Raw genomic sequence first — 19,158 nt, 5'->3', positions numbered from 1 at the left:
TTGGAGCCTCTGCGGCTGATTCCTGGCTGCTTTCCCTGCTTCCTCTCTGGCCGATACAGCCATTGTGGCTAGAATGAAGAGTGACTGTAGGCACGTGATTGCCGAGGCAAGTAGGGCAGAGAATGAAGGGCCACTAGCTCCAAGTCAAGAAGTACACACAGGCTGGCACCGTGGCTCATTCCTGTAATCCTAGCACTTCAGGAGGCCGAGGTGGGAGGATCATGTTCAGGAGTTTGATTCCAGCCTGGGCAACATAGTGAGACCTCCCACCCCATTCTCTACAAAATATACAAAAATTAGACCCACCTAGTGGTGTGTGTCTGTGGTTCTAGTTATTCAAGAGACTGAGGTGGAGGAGTTCGTGAGCCCAGGAGGTCTAGGCTGCAGCGAGCAGAGATTGTACCACCACACTCCAGCCTTGGCAACAGGGTGAGACCCTGTCTCAATTTTAAAAACCCTCACTTTTACTATGATGGTTGCCTAGTTCAGCAGATTGCATCATGAAGAGATGTACCATCTATCTGATGCAAAAATAAAAAATTAAAAAACCCTGACTTTATGGTAGGGCAGGGTAGAGAGAGAATAAACCCGAACTCCCCAACCCACCATTGCCCCCAGTGTTGAGATAATACTTGTAGATTTGGGCAAGAGATGAAAAGATGACTTTGCTATCAGTCAAGGTCAGAGTGCTAATGTGACCCAGGCAGTGGGAGGGTGAATGTAAGGTAATAAATAAAGTGAAAAAGTGTGTTCACAGGAGTAAAACTTCTATGCGTAGCTCAGATGTGGGATTTCAGAAGAAATGAATCCTCAGCGTGGAGGTATGTTTGAGTTTATGCTCTGAGAGAAAGCCAGTGTCAATGGAGGTCTCGCTGCCACCCAAAGATCCAAGCTTGCCTCCTCTAAGAGGGTGTGAGTGTGGGGCTGTGGGGAGAAGCAAGCAAGACTTGAGTTTAGGAGTCCTCTCTGCAGAGCCAGCAGTAACTCAGGAAAAGACATTGATTTTCCATAGAAGCCTAAGGATGCAAAATTTGCAAGACACAGAAAAAAGAAGATAGGCTTTCAATTATTTTTGTTGGGAGGATTGGTTTGCTTTGGGTAAAAGGAGGTGTACTAGAGAAGGAGGGACAAAAAATAGAGAGAGCGGCCAGGTGTGGTGGCTCACACCTGTAATCCTAGCACTTTGGGAGGCTGAGGTGGGTGGATCACTTGAGGTCGGGAATTCTAGACCAGCCTGGCCAACCTGGTGAAACTCCATCTCTACTAAAAATACAAAAATTATCTGGGCATGATAGCACATGCCTATAATCTCAGTTACTTGGGAGGCTGAGGCAAGAGAATCTCTTTAACTTGGGAGATGAAGGTTGCAGTGTCTGAGATCGTGTCATTGTACTCTAGCCTGGGTGACAGGGCGAGACTCCACCTAAAAAAAAAAAAAAAAGACACATCTTTCAGGGTGGACACAGAGGATTTTGCCAGTAAATAGCAAACACTTTGCTCAGGTAGGAGAGGCTTCTGGCCCTTTGTACGTGCTTTCCTGGGGCAGAACAATTGGCCACCGGGATATTAGTCATAAGTTGTCCTTTCCCTTGAGGCTGATTCCATAAGCAGTTTCTTTCCTGCTCTCCAAGCCATCATACAGCATACTGGCATGGCGTTTGGACAAAGATTTTCTACCTAACTTTGTAATTATATGGAATCTCTCTGAGAAAGGTCCACCCAGATACTGGTGTGGCTTACTAGAGAACAGTAATTTACAGCTGTAATTTGTTAATCCATGTGTATCCCTAGAGGAGGAAAAGTCTTGATTGTATGGAAGGTGTGGGGTCTTAAGATCTATGTAGGAGAATTGACTCAGGGCTTCCCCTGGTCATCTGATGGGCACAGCTCCTTCTTTGTGGACCCCCAGGCATCAAGGAATAGCTGCACACCCACAGATGGTGACCGATTAGGATAAATGGAGCTGATCACTCACTCTTCAGAGTGCTAGAGACTGTCAATTGAAAAATCATGAGATCTCCTTTGGAAAGGAGAACTTTATTTCTTAAGAAGGGGATTCAGCCTCTGCCTGAAAAACTGAAAGCAAACTCTTTGAAGGAGAAGAGACTGGGAAGGGATTTATACTGAAGTTGGCCAAGTATACGTATTCAACAGGTTGTAGGAGGAGCTATGAATATTCATGAAAGGGGTCCTGATGATGCATATTGAATAAACATACATTTATTTTTTCCTGTCTTGCCCTCCTGCCCAGGCTGGAGTGCAGTGGTGTAATCATGGCTTACTGCAGCCTCGACCTTCTAGGCTCAAGCGATCCTTCCACCTCAGCCTCCTGAGAAACTGTGACTACAGGTGCACATCAAGTCTGGCTAAATTTTGTATTTTTTGGAGAGACAGGGTTTCATCATGTTGCCCTGGCTTGTCTCAAACTCCTCTCAAGCAGAGGAAAGGAAGAGAAGCAGTGATACAGAATATAACAGTGCTAACAGTTGTCTGAGCATAACTGTGTAATAGTATTACGACTACTGCATCTCAACTCGTGTTATAGCAAGCATTTCAATTATACAATAATATATTTGATCAAAGCATTCTGTAGTTCAGGAGTGAGCAGAAAGCAGTCAAAAGATCCAACAAAATGAATAAGAATCAAAGAAATTCAAAGAGCAAACTATCAGGAACCTAGGAAGTCAGAGAAAATGGGGATAAGTTCTAGATGAACAAAATTTACATACAGAATTCCAATCCATTTCTGAGGCAATAATTTTCTCACTGGTAGGTGATACTCCAGCCACCCACAAACCTCGTGCCCCTTGTCTTGGTGGAGCTCCCCTTAGTCCCCCAGCTGAGTCTGAGGGGGCCTCTGTATTTTCCCTCCCATTGCTCCCTTCAGCAGCCCTGACTGCCAGGCACCTCAAATATACTACTAGCTCAGAACCGCTCAGGCTTGGTCATAATTGTTGTGATGTTGTATCTGTGAGGGCTGGACTTTATCTTTCAATTTTCTAGCCCCAGGACTGCCCAGAGCCCGGTATACAGGATGAGTTTAATCCATGTCTTTGAGTTAATGACTAATTCGTAAATCCATAATAATCAAGCACACTATGTTTCAGCAAACATCTCAACAATCCATAGCTATCAGAGTAACTTTTTCTTTTCCCCCTTTTTTTTTTGAGAGACGGGGTCTCACTCTGTCACCCCGACTGGAGTGCAGTGGCACAATCGCAGCTAACTGCAGCCTCAACCTCCTGGGCTCCAGCGATCCTCCCATCTCAGCCTCCCAAATAGCTGGGACCACAGGTGCACACCATCACATCTGGCTAATTTTTTAAATTAGTTGTAGAGATGGGGTCTCCCTATGTTTCCCAGGCTGGTCTTGAACTCCTGGGCTTAAGTGATCCTCAGCCTCCCAAAGTGCTGGGATTACAGGAATGAGCCACTGCCTAGAATAACTTTTTTTCTGAGATTGTTACTTTAATCTTCATAAGAACATAACACAAGACTATTCTTCTTTCAAGTATGGAATTTTTGTTTTTGTTGTTGTTTTTGTTGTTGTTTTTTTTTGAAATGGAGTCTGGCTCTTTTTGTCCAGGCTGGAGTGCAACGGCGCAATCTCGGCTCACTGCAACCTCTGCCTCCCAGGTTAAAGTGATTCTTCTGCCTTAGCCTCCTGAGTAGCTGGGATTACAGGCGCCCATCACCATGCCCGGCTAATTTTTGTGTTTTTAATTTTTTTGTGTTTTTTCACCATGTTGGCCAGGCTGGTCTTAAACTCCTGACCTCAGGTGATCTGCCTGCCTCGGCCTCCCAAAGTGCTGGGAGTACAGGCGTGAGCCATTGCGACCAGCCTAAAGTATGGAATGTTTTATTGGAGGCTTTAAATTATTTTATTTCAACCAGAGAGCTAACTTGTAAATAATCCATGTAAAATCATCAGCCTGTCCCACAATACATACTAATTCATTAAATTAACAAAAGCTTAATCTAGGTACTAAGAATACATCAGCAAAGAAAAAAGACAGGGAGTCCCTAGTCTCCTAAAACTTATATTCTAGTTGGGGGAGGATTGGCAGTATGGAAAATAATGTCAGTTGATTACTAAAGAAAAATAAAGCAAGGAAAGGGGGTTAAGAGTGACTGGGGGAGAGTCTGCCTAGAGTCAGGAAGGCCTCTCTAATAAGCGGACATTTGAGTCAAGGCCAGAAGGAAGTTAGGGCTATATGTCTGTGGATAACTGGGAAGGCATCTTAGAGGAACAGCAAGTACCCTGGGCCTGTGGTAGAAGTGAGCCTGGGATTTTGAATTATAGGGAAACCAGTGAGGCCAGAGCAGTGAGTAATGAGGAGAGTTCCAATAAATGAAGTCAGAGAAATAGCAGATTCTCTGGGGCCTTCTAGGACACAGTAAAGATCTTGTATTTTATTCTGAGTGAGATAGGGAGCTCTGGGAGGGTTGAAAACTAAGGAGGGACTTGGGTTTTAAATGGTCACTCTGGGCCAGGCACAGTGGTTCACGCCTGTAATCCCAGCATTTTGGGAGGCTGAGGCAGGAGGATTGCTTGAGCCCAAGAGTTCAAGACTAGCCTGGACAACATAGTGAGACCTCATTTCTTTCTTTCTTTCTTTTTTTTTTTGAGACGGAGTTTTGCTCTTGTTACCCAGGCTGGAGTGCAATGGCGTGATCTTGGCTCACTGCAACCTCCACCTCCTGGGTTCAGGCAATTCTCCTGCCTCAGCCTCCCGAGTAGCTGGGATTACAGGCATGCGCCACCATGCCCAGCTAATTTTTTGTATTGTGAGACCTCATTTCTAAAAAAAATAAATTTAGGCCGGGCATGATGGCTCACGCCTGTAATCCCAGCACTTTGGGAGGCTGAGGCAGGCAGATCACTTGAGGTCAGGAGTTTGAGACCAAACTGGCCAACATGGTGAAACCTGTCTCTTTTAAAAATATGAAAATTACCTGGGCATGGTAGAGCACGCCTGTAATCCCAGCTACTCGGGATGCTGAGACAGGAGAATCACTTGAACCTGGGAAACAGGTTGCAGTGAGCTGAGTACATACCTGTAGTCCCAGCTACTTGGGAAGCTGAGGTGAGAGGATGCTTGAGCCTAGGAAGTCAAGGCTGCCGTGAGCCATGATCTCATCACTGCACTCCAGTCTGGTGACAGAGCAAGACCCTGACTCATAAAAAATAATTCATAGGCCAAGCGTGGTGGCTCACACCTGTAATTTCAGCACTTTGGGAGGCCGAGGCAAATCACAAGGTCAAGAGATCGAGACCATACTGTCCAACATGGTGAAACCCCATCTCTACTAAAAATACAAAAATTAGCTGGGCTTGGTGGTGTGTGCCTGTAGTCCCAGCTACTTGGGAGGCTGAGGCAGGAGAATTGCCTGAACCCAGGAGGCGGAGGTTGCAGTGAGCCGAGATCGTGCCATTGCACTCCAGCCTGGGTAACAAGAGCGAAACTCCATCTCAAAAAAAAAAAAAATAATAATAATAATAATAATAATACATAGGTGGTTGCAATAATCCAAGTGAGAGTCACTGGTGTCTTGGACCAGAGTTGTAGTGGAGGAGATAGAAATATTTGGATTCTGGATATATTTCAAAGGTAACACTGAAAGGATTTGAATGTGAGTGTGAGAGATTAATGCATCCAAGGATGAAATTTCTGTGGGGAGCAATTGGAAGATGGTATTACCACTTATTGAATTAGGGAAGATTTGGGAAGAAATGGGTTTGGGGATTAGCAGATGCTGTGATGTCCTGTCCTGCATCCTCCTGGCCTACCTCTGTGTTTATTTGCGACTAGGGTGGATAGTTCCCATGTGTACTGATGGCTTCCACCTCAAGTTCACCCTCATCCCTTACTTCCCTGCCTGTGAGATCTCTCCAATGCCAGGGACCTTGTTCAGCTTGGCTGCACGGCAGATCAGAAGTGCTGGGGACCTAAATCCCCCAGGGAACCCTCGGCCAGTGAAGCGTAGGGTAAGGAATTATTGGGTGAGTAACCCAGCTTCTCTTTCCATGGTGAGACTGTGCTGAGATGCCTTCTACAGGACTCCTCAGAGGGTATCCAGCAGGATTTAGCTTCAATTGCCCATAGTAATAACCTGCTCCTTAGAGCACCCCTTATTAACTCTCCTCCTTTCTCTGTCTTACTTCCCTTATTTCCTCACTTGTGCTTCCTGGGATAACCTCCTGTATAATTTAGTTTTTGCTGCATAATAAACCACCTCCAAAATGTAGTGGCTTACAACGGCCATTATTTTTGCTCGTGATTCTGTGGGTCAACAACTTGGGCTGGACTCAACTGGGTGACAAATCTTCTGCTGATCTTGCCTGGGCTCACTCAGTGGCTACAATAATATGGTGGCTTGACTGGGGCCAGAAGATTTAAGATGAAGTCAGATGGGCACAGCTCCTTCTTTGTGGACCCCCAGGCATCAAGCTGTCAGCTGGCTGATTTAAAAGGCCTCAGATGGGTTGGCTCAGGTAGTTCCAATGCCCGATCCTCCTCCACCAGGCTAGACTGGGGCTCTTCACATGCAGTCTTGGGCAGTGTTCCACAGGGACAAAAGTGGAAGCTGTGAAGCTTCCTGAGGCCCACAGTGCCACTCCTACTGCATTCTTTTGATCAAAGCAAGTCTCAGGTGCCAGGCCAGATTCAAAGGGTGAAGAGACACATTCCACTCCTTGATGGCAAGGAAGTCAAAGTCACATTGCAAAGGAAATGTCACACAAGAAGGAAAGAATGCTGAGGTCATCTTTGCCTCCCCCACTTTGCACAGCCTCTTCTGGGATCGGCCCAGTCTGCACCTGAGCTTGTAATCCTGCACAGGTAAGATACAGGTAAGGGGAGTTCTTGTTCTTGTTTACATTTTCAAGCAGTGAGAGATGAGACATGCAACAAATAGACATATTTTTACAATTTCAAAACCATCATACAATCTATGAAATGCTTATGATTAAAAAAACTAAGTAAATAATTAAACAAAAAAATCCGCTTCCTTTCATAAGTGTCTTTTATTTTGTGATTTTTTTTCTTTTTCTAGTTTTTTTTTCTCTGCCTCTTTATTTTCTCAAGTTGGGATTTCTAGAGTTTCATTTCAAGAACTAACTTGCTTTGCTTCATTTCTGTCCTCTGGGCTTTTGTTACCTAATGAGTTTGAGTGTTTTCAGGAGGACATTTCAGGCTTCAACGTCAATTAGCAAGCTCTCCTGGAAGAAAGAACACACTGTTGTCACTTCTAAGTTAATTCTACAACCTCTTGAAATTTGATTTCCACACAAAAATGTGAAAATCATCTTAAATAGTTTAGGCAGTAATTTATCTGACAAATGTGAGACTCAATTCTTTCAAATAAAAAGATGTGGAAAGCAAAATTGCTTTCATGTGAAAAAAATTAGAGCATACATGTGATTTCAACTTTTTAATACCAATTACTCATTAAATCTTTCCCTAGGTTTATTTCTAAATAAGAAAATTTCATCTGTGTGAAAACTAAAAACTGAGAATTAGTATTAAAATTTCAAGGCCATTAATGTTTTACCTGATTTTAAAGCATGATTAATTTTCCCTTCACTAGGTGTTTAAAATGAACATTTCACAGTGACAGTGACAGAATAACAGGGGGCTACTGCAATCCCTGTGACATCTGAAGGCTGTTCATTGTAAAGTAATGCTATACTCTTAACCTGGAACTAAAAAAAAATGTGTTTTTAAACAGAACTTCAACATGCATGTTTTTAAGAGCGATCTCTCCCTCAAAAGAATGGTTCTAACCATCCTTCCAGATTGCAACTGATTTCTTTTTTCTTTTTTTTTTTTTTTTGAGATGGATCTTGCCATGTTGCCCAGGCTAGAGTGCAATGGTACAATCTCGGCTCACTGCAACCTCCGCCTCCCAGGTTCAAGTGATTCTCCTGCCTCAGCCTCCTGAGTAGCTGGGATTACAGGCATGTGCCACCACGCCCGGCTAATTTTTGTATTTTTAGTAGTGGCGGAGTTTTGCCATGTTGCCCAGACTGGTCTTGAAGTCCTGAGCTCAAGCGATCCTCCCACCTTGGCTTCCCAAAGTGCTGGATTTACAGATGTTATCCACCATGCCTGGCTGAGAACAGGTTAATTTTTTTTATTTTTTATTTTTTTCAGAAATTCCTGCTCAGAACAGGTTAATTTTTAAAAACTAACATAAGTAATTTGATAATAAGCCTAGTGAATAAGATATATAATCAAGCTAATAGTATTGGTTTAGAAAAAAAAAAAAAGAAGCCTAGCAATAAAAGAATGAAATTGGTGTTTTTGCATAGCTCAGAACCTGCCTCTGGGTGAGTCTGTTTTGGGCACTGCAACAGATCACTGGCAGATGCAGCTCCATGAGGGCCAGGGCCTATGCCTGGTAAAGGGCTGAACTGGGATCTGCTCACATGGCTCAATAAATCCAAATATTCACTCTGCAGTTTGCAATAGGAAAAAGAAGGGTATTTATCTCTGCAGGGCACCAAGCAAGAACAATCAGGCAGCTCACACTTAAGCCCTGACCTCCCCAACGGCTTGCAAGTAAGGGTTTTCTCTGTGTTCCCGAGAGGCCGGCACGTTTGCTGGGGACTCTTGGCCAGCAAGAGGGTTCCAACCTGAATAAGGGAGTGCACGGGAAGAAAGAGAAGAAAGGCAAGCGGGGTCTGGAGGACTGAGTAAGCAATGCTTAAACAGCAATGCCTAAACAGCAGCTTTATTTTGCACATAGTTAGTATATATATCTTTGTCCTACTTCATTTACAGGAACAGATACCATTATCTCATACATTAAAGGGAACAGAAAGTCCTCAGGATACAAGCTTAGGCAGCAGATAACACAATAGTAAAATCAGATACATAATCGGATACAATCAAGTCATCCAGGTGGGTCTCATTATTGCGTTGGGGAAACCTATAGTTAAAAAGTTAACTATCTATGCAAGGCACCAGAGAGGCAGTAAACCTGTTATCTATGCAAACAGCAGTCACAAGAACAGACACAGGCTCCAACAATAGGGGGTAAACAAAGTCATAAATGCAGGAAAGAGACACAATGTCTCCTCAGACCACATAGGTGTCACATCATCGTCTAGCAAAGTTATTTTCATATATCCTTTGATCTCAGCTCAGCTTCCCCATAGCTCGACTACCTCCAATGGGAAACTGTGTCTGGGCTCAAGCTTACCATATGGTGAGGCCCAATTCTGAGGGGGCCTCACATGGGAACGTTCCTCACAGTTTTCATATTTATTTATTTATTTGAGGTAGAGTCTTGCTCTGTTGCCCAGGCTGGAATGCAGTGGTGCAATCTTGGCTCACTGCAACCTCTGTCTCCCAGGTTCAAGTGATTCTCCTGCCTCAGCCTCCTGGGATTACAGGCACCTGCTACCACACCCAGCTAATTTTTTCATTTTTAGTAGAGAAAGGGTTTCGCCATGTTGGCCAGACTGGTCTTGAACTCCTGACCTTAGATGATCTGCCCGCCTTGGCAAGTAAGGGTTTTTAAAGGCAGAGGCAGAGGTTACAGGCAAAGTCATAAATCAATACATGGAGGCTATAGGCTGGTTTGAACTAAAAAGGCAGAACATCTCAAAGTGGGTGGTGGGAGGTGGGGATGAGGCAGGGTATAGGTCATAGATTCAAAAACTTTCAGATTTGCAGTTGGTTAAGATGGCAAAGGTGTGTCTAAAAATTTGGGGTTAGCAGAAAAGAATGTTAGCTCTGACTCATGGGCATGACTTCCTCCAGGCCCCTCAGGAAGAACTTCAGAAAAAAAAAAAAAAAAGGTGATCAGAGTTGAGTCCTCAGTTCCCCCTTACCCGAGGTCTAGGTGCCAGTGGATTCATTTGCTGGTATCCATGTTTCTGAAAAACAACTCAGGGACCTATGTTAGGATGTTATCTTAGTTCGTTTGTTCGTTCGTTCGTTCGTTCGTTCCTTCCTTCCTTCCTTCCTTCCTTCCTTCCTTCCTCTCTTTCTCTTTCTCGTTTTCTTTCTTGACAGTCTCACTCTGTCACCCAGGCTGGAGTGCAGCAGTGCAATATTGGCTCATTGCAATCTCCACCTCCTGGGTTCAAGAGATTCTCTTGCCTCAGCCTCCTGAGTAGCTGGGATTACAGGTGCCGGCCACCATGCTCGGCTAATTTTTGTATTTTTAGTAGAGACAGTTTCACCACGTTGGCCAGGCTGGTCTCGAACTCCTGACCTAAGGTGATCTGCCTGCCTTGATCTCCCAACATGCTGGCATCAGAGGCATGTGAAACCAGAGCAACTCCATCTTGAAAAGGAGCTGGGTAAAATGAGCCTGAGACCTACTGGGCTGCACACCCAAATAATTAAGGCGTTCTAAGTCATAGGATGAGATACAAGGTCAGCACAAGATACAGGTCATAAAGACCTTGCTGATAACACAGGTTGCAGTAAAGAAGCTGGCTAAAACCCACCAAAACCAAGATGGCAACAAGAGTGACCTCTGGTTGTCCTCACTGCTACATTCCCACCAGCACCATACAGTTTACAAATGCCATGGCAACGTCAGGAAGTTACCCTATGTGGTCTAAAAAGGGGAGGCATAAATAATCCACCAATTGTTTAGAATATCATCAAGAAATAACCATAAAAATGGACAACCAGCAGCCCTCGGCGCTGCTCTATGGAGTAGCCATTCTTTTATTCCTTTACTTCCCTAATAAACTTGCTTTTGCTTTGCATTGTGGACTCACCCTGAGTTCTTTCTTGCACAAGATCCAAGAACCCTCTCTTGGGGTCTAAATCAGGACCCCTTTCCTGTAATATTGGCAATAATTATAGGCGTGAGCCACTGCGCCCAGTCTCTCTCTCTCTCTTTTTTTTTTTTCCAAGACAGTCTTGCTCTGTCGCCCAGGCTGGAGTGCAATGGTGTGATCTTGGCTCACTGCAACCTCAGCCTCCTGGGTTCAAGTGATTCTCCTGCTTCAGCCTTACAAGTAGCTGGGATTACATGCGTGTGCTAGCACGCCTGGCCAAATTTTGTATTTTTAGTAGAGAAGGAGTTTCACTACGTTGGCCAGGCTGGTCTCGAACTCCTGAACTAGTGATCCACCTACCTTGGCCTCCCAAAGTGCTGGGATTATAGGCATGAGCCACTGCACCCAGCCTTATTAATCTTCTTGTGAAAAATGCACAATGGCGGAAGATAACATCCTTGCAGTACCTTTACTCCTTTTGCCAGCACCAACGTTGGCCTTTGTAGTCCACCCCCACTTTCTTTGTTCTGTTCTGTGTTCCTTTTGTTGCTTTCTTGAGGTCTTTTTCTTCTCATACAGGCCATGTCTTGCAAGTCTATGTTGGGTTCATTTTTCTTTGCATAATCCAAGGAATTATAAATCATACCAAAGCCAGTTGTCTTGCCACCACCAAAATTTCTGAATACAAATACAAAGTGACATCCGGTGTAGTCTTGTTCATTTTGGCTAGTTTTTCCTGAATTTCTGTCTTAGGCACTATTGCCTTATCGGGGTGATTATGTTAAATGGCGCCAACAGCATCATCCCTGTTTTATAGATTACAATGCAGGGATGTGGAACAGTTGGGTAATTTTTTCAACATTAGTATTATTAATTAGAATCCCAAATTGCCGGGTGCGGTGGCTCATGCCTGTAATCCCAGCACTTTGGGAGGCTGAGGCGGGTGGATCACGAGGTCAAGAGATCGAGACCATCCTGGTCAACGTGGTGAAACCCCGTCTCTACTAAAAATACAAAAAATTAGCTGGGCATGGTGGCGCGTGCCTGTAATCCCAGCTACTCAGGAGGCTGAGGCAGGAGAATTGCCTGAACCCAGGAGGCAGAGGTTGCGGTGAGCCAAGATCGCGCCATTGCACTCCAGCCTGGGTTACAAGAGTGAAACTCCATCTCAAAAAAAAAAAAAAAAAAAAAGAATCCCAAATTATACTAACTATGCCCATTTCTGCCCAAATCACTGGAGGGAGGGCAGATTACCTATGGTGCTGGGGACGGGGTCAGCTTCTTATAGGGTATGGAATGGGGGCAAACTTGAGCAAGATTGGGGTGCTCCAGAAAAGGAGAAGGTCGTAGCAGATCCTGGGTAGGTCTTACATCCGCTGCAGTCACCAACTAATAAATGGAAGAACTGGTATTCGCACTTAGCTCTCCTGAAGTCAAATGCAGTACTTTTTAAAAAAAAAAAATTTTTTTTAATTAATTAATTTTTTTTATTTTTAGAGATGGGATTTCACCATGTTGGCCAGGATGGTCTCGATCTCCTGACCTCGTGATCCGCCCACCTTGACCTCCTAAAGTGCTGGGATTACAGGCGTGAGCTGCCGTGCCCAGCCAGTACTTTTGTTTTAAGGCAATGTGCTATGACAAACAGTTCATTTTAAAGAGAGCTTTTAGGGGTAAGTTTTACCCAGAAAATAGATAAAGAGTTTTATTCTAATTGAAAATTAAATCTGATTTATGTGTCTTATGTGTTTTGATTTAGTGTAATACATTTTACAAATGAAGAGATGTGGAAAAATGAAAATTATAGAAATTTGTTTTGTTTTTAAATCTAAAGTTGTATTACATTCCTAGGGTCCTTCTAGTAGCATTATTCAAAATCTCTTATTAACATTATTCAAGCTGGGCATAGTGCTCATGCGTGTAATCTCAGCACTTTGGGAGACTGAGGCGGAAGGATCACATGAGGTCAGGAGTTCAAGACCAGCCTGGCCAACATGGTGAAACCCCATCTCTACTAAAAATACAAAAATTAGCCAGGCATGGTGGCATGCGCCTGTAATCCCAGTTACTCAGGAGGCTGAGGCAGGAGAATTGCTTGAACCCAGGAAGTTGCAGTGAGCCAAGATCATGCCATTGCACTCCAGACTGGGCAACAAGAGTGAAACTCCATCTCAAAAAAAAAAAAAAAAAATTATTCAAAAGCATCTGCAGAACTTAATCCAGTAATTTTTAAAGTTGTGTTCTTTAAGATTTCCCTGTATAGGAAAATTGTTTCCTGTGAGCATCAACCCTAAGTCCTCATAAGAAATTTCTGAGTTCAATAAATAGCAGAGTTATGGCTGAGTGCTGTGGTTCACACCTGTAATCCCAGGACTTTGGGAGGCTAAGGCAGGCAGATCATTTGAGGTCAGGTGTTCAAGACCAACCTAGCCAACATGGTGAAACCTTGCCTCTACTACAAACACAAAAGTTAGCTGGGCGTGGTGGTACATGCTTGTAATCCTAGGTACTTGGGAGGCTGAGGCAGGAGAATTGTTTCAACTTGGGAGGTGGAGTTTGCAGTGAGCTCAGATTGTGCCACTGCACTCCTGCCCAGGTGACAGAGTGAGACTCCATCTCAAAAAATAAAAATAAACATTAGATTTATAATGAGCATCTTTAAGACACATTTTATGCCAATGTATGACTTGGCCAGTTCTCAGCTCTATGAACAGTGGCTTGGTGCTTCCAGGAACACGCCCATTGTCCTTCCCTTCCCCTTCCTGCCTGTCTCATGGATATGAAGCTTGACGGTCAAGGAACCGTCTTGCTGCCATGAAGATGAAAGCAACAATCTAAGGACTGTACAGAGAGCTAGGAGGAAACTGGGTCCCTAGAGCAGCTGCAGCAGCCTGGCCTGCCCACCTTTGAATCCGTACCATGTGGAAAAACAAATCCCTATTTGGTAAAGACACGGTGGTTGGGTTTCTGTGTACATGCATGCAGATATAATGCTGACTGATACGTTCAATGTTTCCATTTTTGTGCCTTTTGTACAGCTCCAATAAGACCAAGTAACAAGATCATTGCCACACAGTCTTCTCCTGCCTAACCTCCTGAACACAGTTCTTTATTCTATGATGTGTTTCTATGATGATAGGCCACATGCTAATTGTTAACTAGGGCACTGAGAACAGCATAAAATGGAAGTCACATTGGTTTCTATGCTATTTTTCATTGTACATTAATATTTTGAAGCAATGTATGAAGAGCTTAAAGGAAAAAAACGAATCCTGCAGAAATGCTTTCCTTTTGTGCAAGTAGTGGCAATAGATTGACTATCTATTGGAAAACCCAACAGTTTTTCCCCAATGTTAAGCTATCTGGTAAAAGTGCAGCTGAAGAAGTTAGGTGTACATATCATTCATTTAATTCCAGAAGCCCTTTCTCCCCAATAAAAATGATCTCTAATTCCCTCCTGTATCTACATCTCAGAGGAGGCAGTGTGAGCCCAAGCGTTTGACACTGCAAAGGCTGACTGACGATGAAGGTGGGTGCACATGCAAGTGCAGATGGAATGGGCTCATTTTTTAATTATTTTATACTTTTAAGTTCTGGAGTACATGTGCAGAACGTGCAGGTTTGTTACATAGATATACATGTGCTGTGGTTACTTTTTATTATCAGCATTATGATTGTTGTTGTTACTACCCTGGTTATAACATTGCATAGGATTCGAGCAGTTTGCTACAGACCTATCTCTCCAAAGTAGTTTATTTTATTTTATTTTATTTTTTCAGATGGAGTTTCACTCCATTGCCCAGGCTGGAGTGCAGTGGTGCGATCTCGGCTCACTGCAACGTCTGCCTCCCAGGTTCGAGTACTTCTCCTGCCTCAGCCTCCACAGTAGCTGGGATTACAGGCATGTGCCTCCATGGCCAGCTAGTTTTTGTATTTTTAGTAGAGACAAGGTTTCACCATGTTCGCCAGGCTAGTCTTGAACTCCTGACCTCCTGACAGGGTTACATCATGTTGCCTAAGGCTGATCTTGAACTCCTGGGCTCAAGCAATTCACGTGCCTCCCAAAGTGCTGACATTGCAAGCATGAGCCATTGCACCCACGGGAAAATTCACTCTTTTTGCCTCTTCTGGCTTCTGATGTCGTCTGTTGGCATTCCTTGGCTTGTGGCAGCATCACTCCAATATTTGCCTCTGTTTTCACATTACCTCTTCCATGTATGTCTCAAATTTCCCTCTGCCTATCTCTTACAAAGATGCATGTGATGGCATTTAGGACCCACCTGGATAATCCTGCATAATCTCCCCATCTAAAAAGAAATCTGAAAAAAAAATCACATCTTCAAAGAGCCTTTTCCAAATAAGGTAACGTTTTCAGGTTCCAAAGATATCAGGGATTAGGACCTGCTATCTTAGCGGACCATGTTCAGCCTACTTCACTAATGTTTCTTGTAGCTAGAGGAAAATTCCTACCAGAAGAATACCAGGAGGTATATTTTGCTTTCTGCTTTTGTCCTTTTCTGTACTTGGAAAACATGTTTATTTCTGGAAAACTAAGAAAGATGATGTCTTAGTTTGTTCAGACTGCTGTAACAAAAATACCTTAGACTGAGTGGCTTTAACAAAAGATTTATTTCTCACAGTTCCGGAGGATGGGGAGTCCAAGAGTGAGGTGCTGGCAAAGACAGTGTCTGAGGATCCACTTCCTGCTTCAGAGATAGCCTTCTTCTTGCCATATTCTCACATAGCAGAAGGACCAGAGAGCTCTCTGGGGTCCCTTTTATAAGGACATTAATTCCATTCATGAAGGCTCCACCCCCATGACCTTACTTCCTCCCAACGGTTCCACCTCCCAATACACATTGAGGGTTAGAATTTCAACATTTTAACATATAAATTTGGTTGGGGGCAAGGGGAGCACAAACATCAGTCTATTGCACGTGATGACTATTTTCTTATAAAACAATAAGAATTATATTTTCCAAAGAATCAGTGTAATAGTATTTATGACCCATTCATAAAAATGTTTGATTGTCTTCCATCAAGAAACTCCTACCAAGTTAAGTTAATGAGTGGAGGCTGGCAAAGCAATACTTGAGAACTTTTACATGCTGTGTCATTAGATCCCATCATGATTTGCAGAAAAAATATAAAATCCTTGGTGTTCACCACTTAGCATCATTATCACCACACCACAAAACCAGACTGTGACCTCAGGTTCCTTCCCAAATGCCACTGAACACCGGGGTGTCTAGCTTCACAGGGAGAACTGGAGCCTCAGGAGGCTTTGGCGTGTTTGAGAGTCCCTAGAATGAAGGGACAAACAGCTCCTGTTAACAATAAGGTTATTTTGGCACTATTAAGCCTTTCTGAAATCTGGTTTGGAGGTCCAAAATTTAAACTTTCCCTGCTTTTAGACTCCTAAAAAAAAAAAAAGAAAGAAAGAAAAAGAAAAGAAAAAGAAAATTAGGCTGGGCATGGTGGCTCAGGCCTGAAATCCTGGCTCTTTGGCAGGCTGAGGCAGGTGGATTACCTGAGGTCAGGAGCTTGAGACCAGCCTGGTCAACATGGCAAAACCCCATCTCTACTAAAAATTCAAAAATTAGCCAGGCATAGTGGTGCATACCTGTAATCCCAGCTACCTGGGAGGCTGAAGAAAGAGAATTGTTTGAACCCAGGAGGTAGAGATTGCCGTGAGCTGAGATCACACCATTGCACTCCAGCCTGCGAGATGGGAGTGAGACTCCATCTCAAAAAAAAAGTATTCTACAATTTATTCAAATAAAGTTTTCTTTAGTAGGAAAGAATATTGTATTAATCTATTCTCATGCTGCTCTAAGGGACTGCCCAAGACTGGATAATCTATAAAGGAAAGAAGTTTAATTGACTCACAGTTCCGCATGACTGGGGAAGCCTCAGGAAACTTACCATCATTGCTGAAGGGGAAGCAAACACATCATTCTTTACATGGCAGCAGGAGAGAGAAGTGCTGAGAAAAGGGGGAAAAGCCCCTTATAAAACCATCAGATCTTGTGAGCACTCATTATCATGAGAACAGCAGCATGGGGGTAACCACCTCTATGATTCAATTACCTCCCACTAGGCCCCTCCCATCACACGTGGGGATTATAAGAACTATAATTCAAGATGAGATTTGGGTGGGGACACAGCCAAACTACATTGAATATTATCGCTTAATTAACTATGGCCAAATTTAATCAGTAGAAAGTCACACTTACTTTTCAGAATAGTACTTTAGTCTTGTAAAAACTCTATTTTTTGTTTTTTTGAGATGGAGTCTCGCTCTGTTGTCCAGGCTGGAGTACAGTGGCATGATCTCCACTCACCACAACCTTCACCTTCCAGGTTCAAGCGATTCTTCTGCCTCAGCCTCCCAAGTAGCTGGAACTACAGGCACATGCCACCACACCCAGCTAATATTTGTACTTTTAGTAGAGACGAGGTTTCACTATGTTGGTCAGGCTGGTCTCAAACTCCTGACCTCGTGATCTGCCCACCTTGGCCTCCCAAAGTGCTGGGATTATAGATGTGAGCCACCGCATCTGGCAAAAACTCTCATTCTTGTAATATATATTCTATTGAGAAAGTCAAGTCTAAGAAAAGAAAGAGTTGAATGATTCTCATGGGTCTTATCTCATTTGTAACAGATTTTGGGGGACAATTTTGCCCAGGCTGGTCTCAAGCTCCTGGGTCAAGTGATTCTCCTGCCTTGCCCTCCTAAAGTGCTGGGATTACGGGCATGAGCCACCACGCCTGGCCAAACATTTTAATTTTATTTTTCACATGAGTTTTTTTTTTTTTTTTTTTAAATCAACCCATAACAGTATATTGGGAATTTCTCCTTTATCAGAAAATCTAGTTTTGGCCGGGCGCAGTGGCTTACGCCTGTAATTCCAGCACTTTGGGAGGCCGAGATGGGTGGATCACAAGGTCAAGAGTTCAAGACCAGCCTGGCCAACATGGTGAAACCCCATCTCTAAAAAAAAAAAAAAAAGAAAGAAAAAAAAAGAAAATCTAGTTTTAAATAATTTGATTCCAATTTAGTACATAAAATTGATGGCATACTTTTTTTTGAGAATTAAAAATGCTTCAAATATGCCATTTCATTTATTCATGCAACATGAACAGGTTTTTTAAAATGTTAAGTTCTTGGATACATGTGCAGAACGTGCAGGTTAAATAGGTAAACATGTGCCATGGTGGGTTGCTGCACCTATCAACTCATCACCTAAGTATTAGCCCAGAACACCATTAGCTGTTTATCCTGCTGCTCTACCTCCCCTCCGAGCCCTCGACAGGCCCCGCTGTGTGTTGTTCCCTCCCTATGTCCATGTGTTCTCACTGATGAACAGGTTCCTAGTTTCTGAACACCTACTATGGGCCAGGTACACTAGACCCTGGGGATACAACAGTCAGCAAGACTCGGTCCTGCTCTCAGGGAGCCTGAAGTGTAAGGGGATGGAGAGAGGACCCAGCTTTTCATAGGCTGTGAATGGTCCATGGGACTGGGCTAAGAGTGACTGTGAGAGTGAAGCAGAGCCCAGTCAGTCTCAGAGAGGCTAGGAACCTCTTCCGAAAGGAAGCTGAGGCCTGAAGAAAAAAAAGTCATTTCCTCCAACAGTGACTGCGTGAGGAAGGGGAGTGTGTATGAAGGTCCAGAAGTGATAGTGCTTGAGAAAGGGAGGCTGTGTGGACAAGCACCAGGTTAAAAGAAGAGGCTGGGCCAGCCCTGGAGTGGCCCCATAAACTTATTAGAGGGTTTGGACTCCAAAAACAATGAAAGGATCCCTTCTTTCCCTTCCTTTTCTTTTCCTTCTCCTTCCTTCCTTCCTCCCTCCCTCCCTTCCTCCTCTCCCCTTCCCTCCCTCCTTCTCTTCCCCTCCCTCTTTTTTCTCTCTCCCTTTCTTTCTTCTCCCTGCCCTTCCCACCTCTCTCTCACACTCTCTTTCTTTCTCTTTTAGACAGGTCCTCACTCTGTCACCCAGGCTGGAGTGCAGTGGCAATCATAGCTCACTACAGCCTCCAACTCCTGGGCTCACACCATCCTCCCACCTCAGCCTCCAAAATAGTAGGGATTACAGATGTGCACTACCATGCCAGACCACTGAAGGATTTTCAAGCAGGGCAAACACGTTCTTAGATCTGCATTTTATAATGATCATTCTAGTTGCTGATCATGCTAATGGCTCAGATGCTGCCAAGCCTGGAAGCAGACACCCCTCAGGGTAGGGTGAGGCAGACCCAGTGGGAGAGTGTGGTTCCCTGAACTAGGACTCAGTTGGGAAGAAAAGAAGTGGAGGGCTTTGAAAAACAATTTCCCCTCGAAGGTTCCCCTACTGCAATCTCCACCTCCCAGGTTCAAGCAATTCTCCTGCCTTAGCCTCTCCAGTAGC

General features: G+C 43.9%; 2 long non-coding RNA genes and 1 other non-coding gene across 3 annotated transcripts in view; 1 reads left to right on the top strand and 2 right to left on the bottom strand.

Annotated features, from left to right (window-relative positions):
• The first annotated feature begins 464 nt into the window (after positions 1–464).
• On the top strand, positions 465–532 carry LOC135269832 (small nucleolar RNA SNORD77). Its single transcript, XR_010338082.1, has one exon. It is a non-coding gene; the product is annotated as a small nucleolar RNA SNORD77 (small nucleolar RNA).
• A 5,993-nt stretch (positions 533–6,525) lies between these two features.
• Positions 6,526–19,158, bottom strand: part of LOC110568713 (uncharacterized) — a 34,837-nt gene continuing 22,204 nt past the window's right edge. The window contains exon 3 of the long non-coding RNA XR_010337942.1: positions 6,526–7,222. This is a non-coding gene — a long non-coding RNA (uncharacterized LOC110568713). The remainder of the gene's footprint in view (positions 7,223–19,158) is intronic.
• Positions 15,358–18,636, bottom strand: LOC135269692 (uncharacterized). The gene is made up of 2 exons (XR_010337943.1): positions 16,984–18,636; positions 15,358–16,733 (listed from the first exon to the last, which is right to left on the bottom strand). It is a non-coding gene; the product is annotated as an uncharacterized LOC135269692 (long non-coding RNA).

Source organism: Aotus nancymaae, unplaced genomic scaffold, assembly GCF_030222135.1.
Source record: "Aotus nancymaae isolate 86718 unplaced genomic scaffold, 86718_ANA_hifiasm-v0.15.2.pri h1tg000057l, whole genome shotgun sequence".
Taxonomy (NCBI): domain Eukaryota; kingdom Metazoa; phylum Chordata; class Mammalia; order Primates; family Aotidae; genus Aotus; species Aotus nancymaae.
The sequence above is the reverse complement of the archived record's forward strand: the minus strand, read 5'-3'. Positions and strand labels throughout refer to the sequence as shown.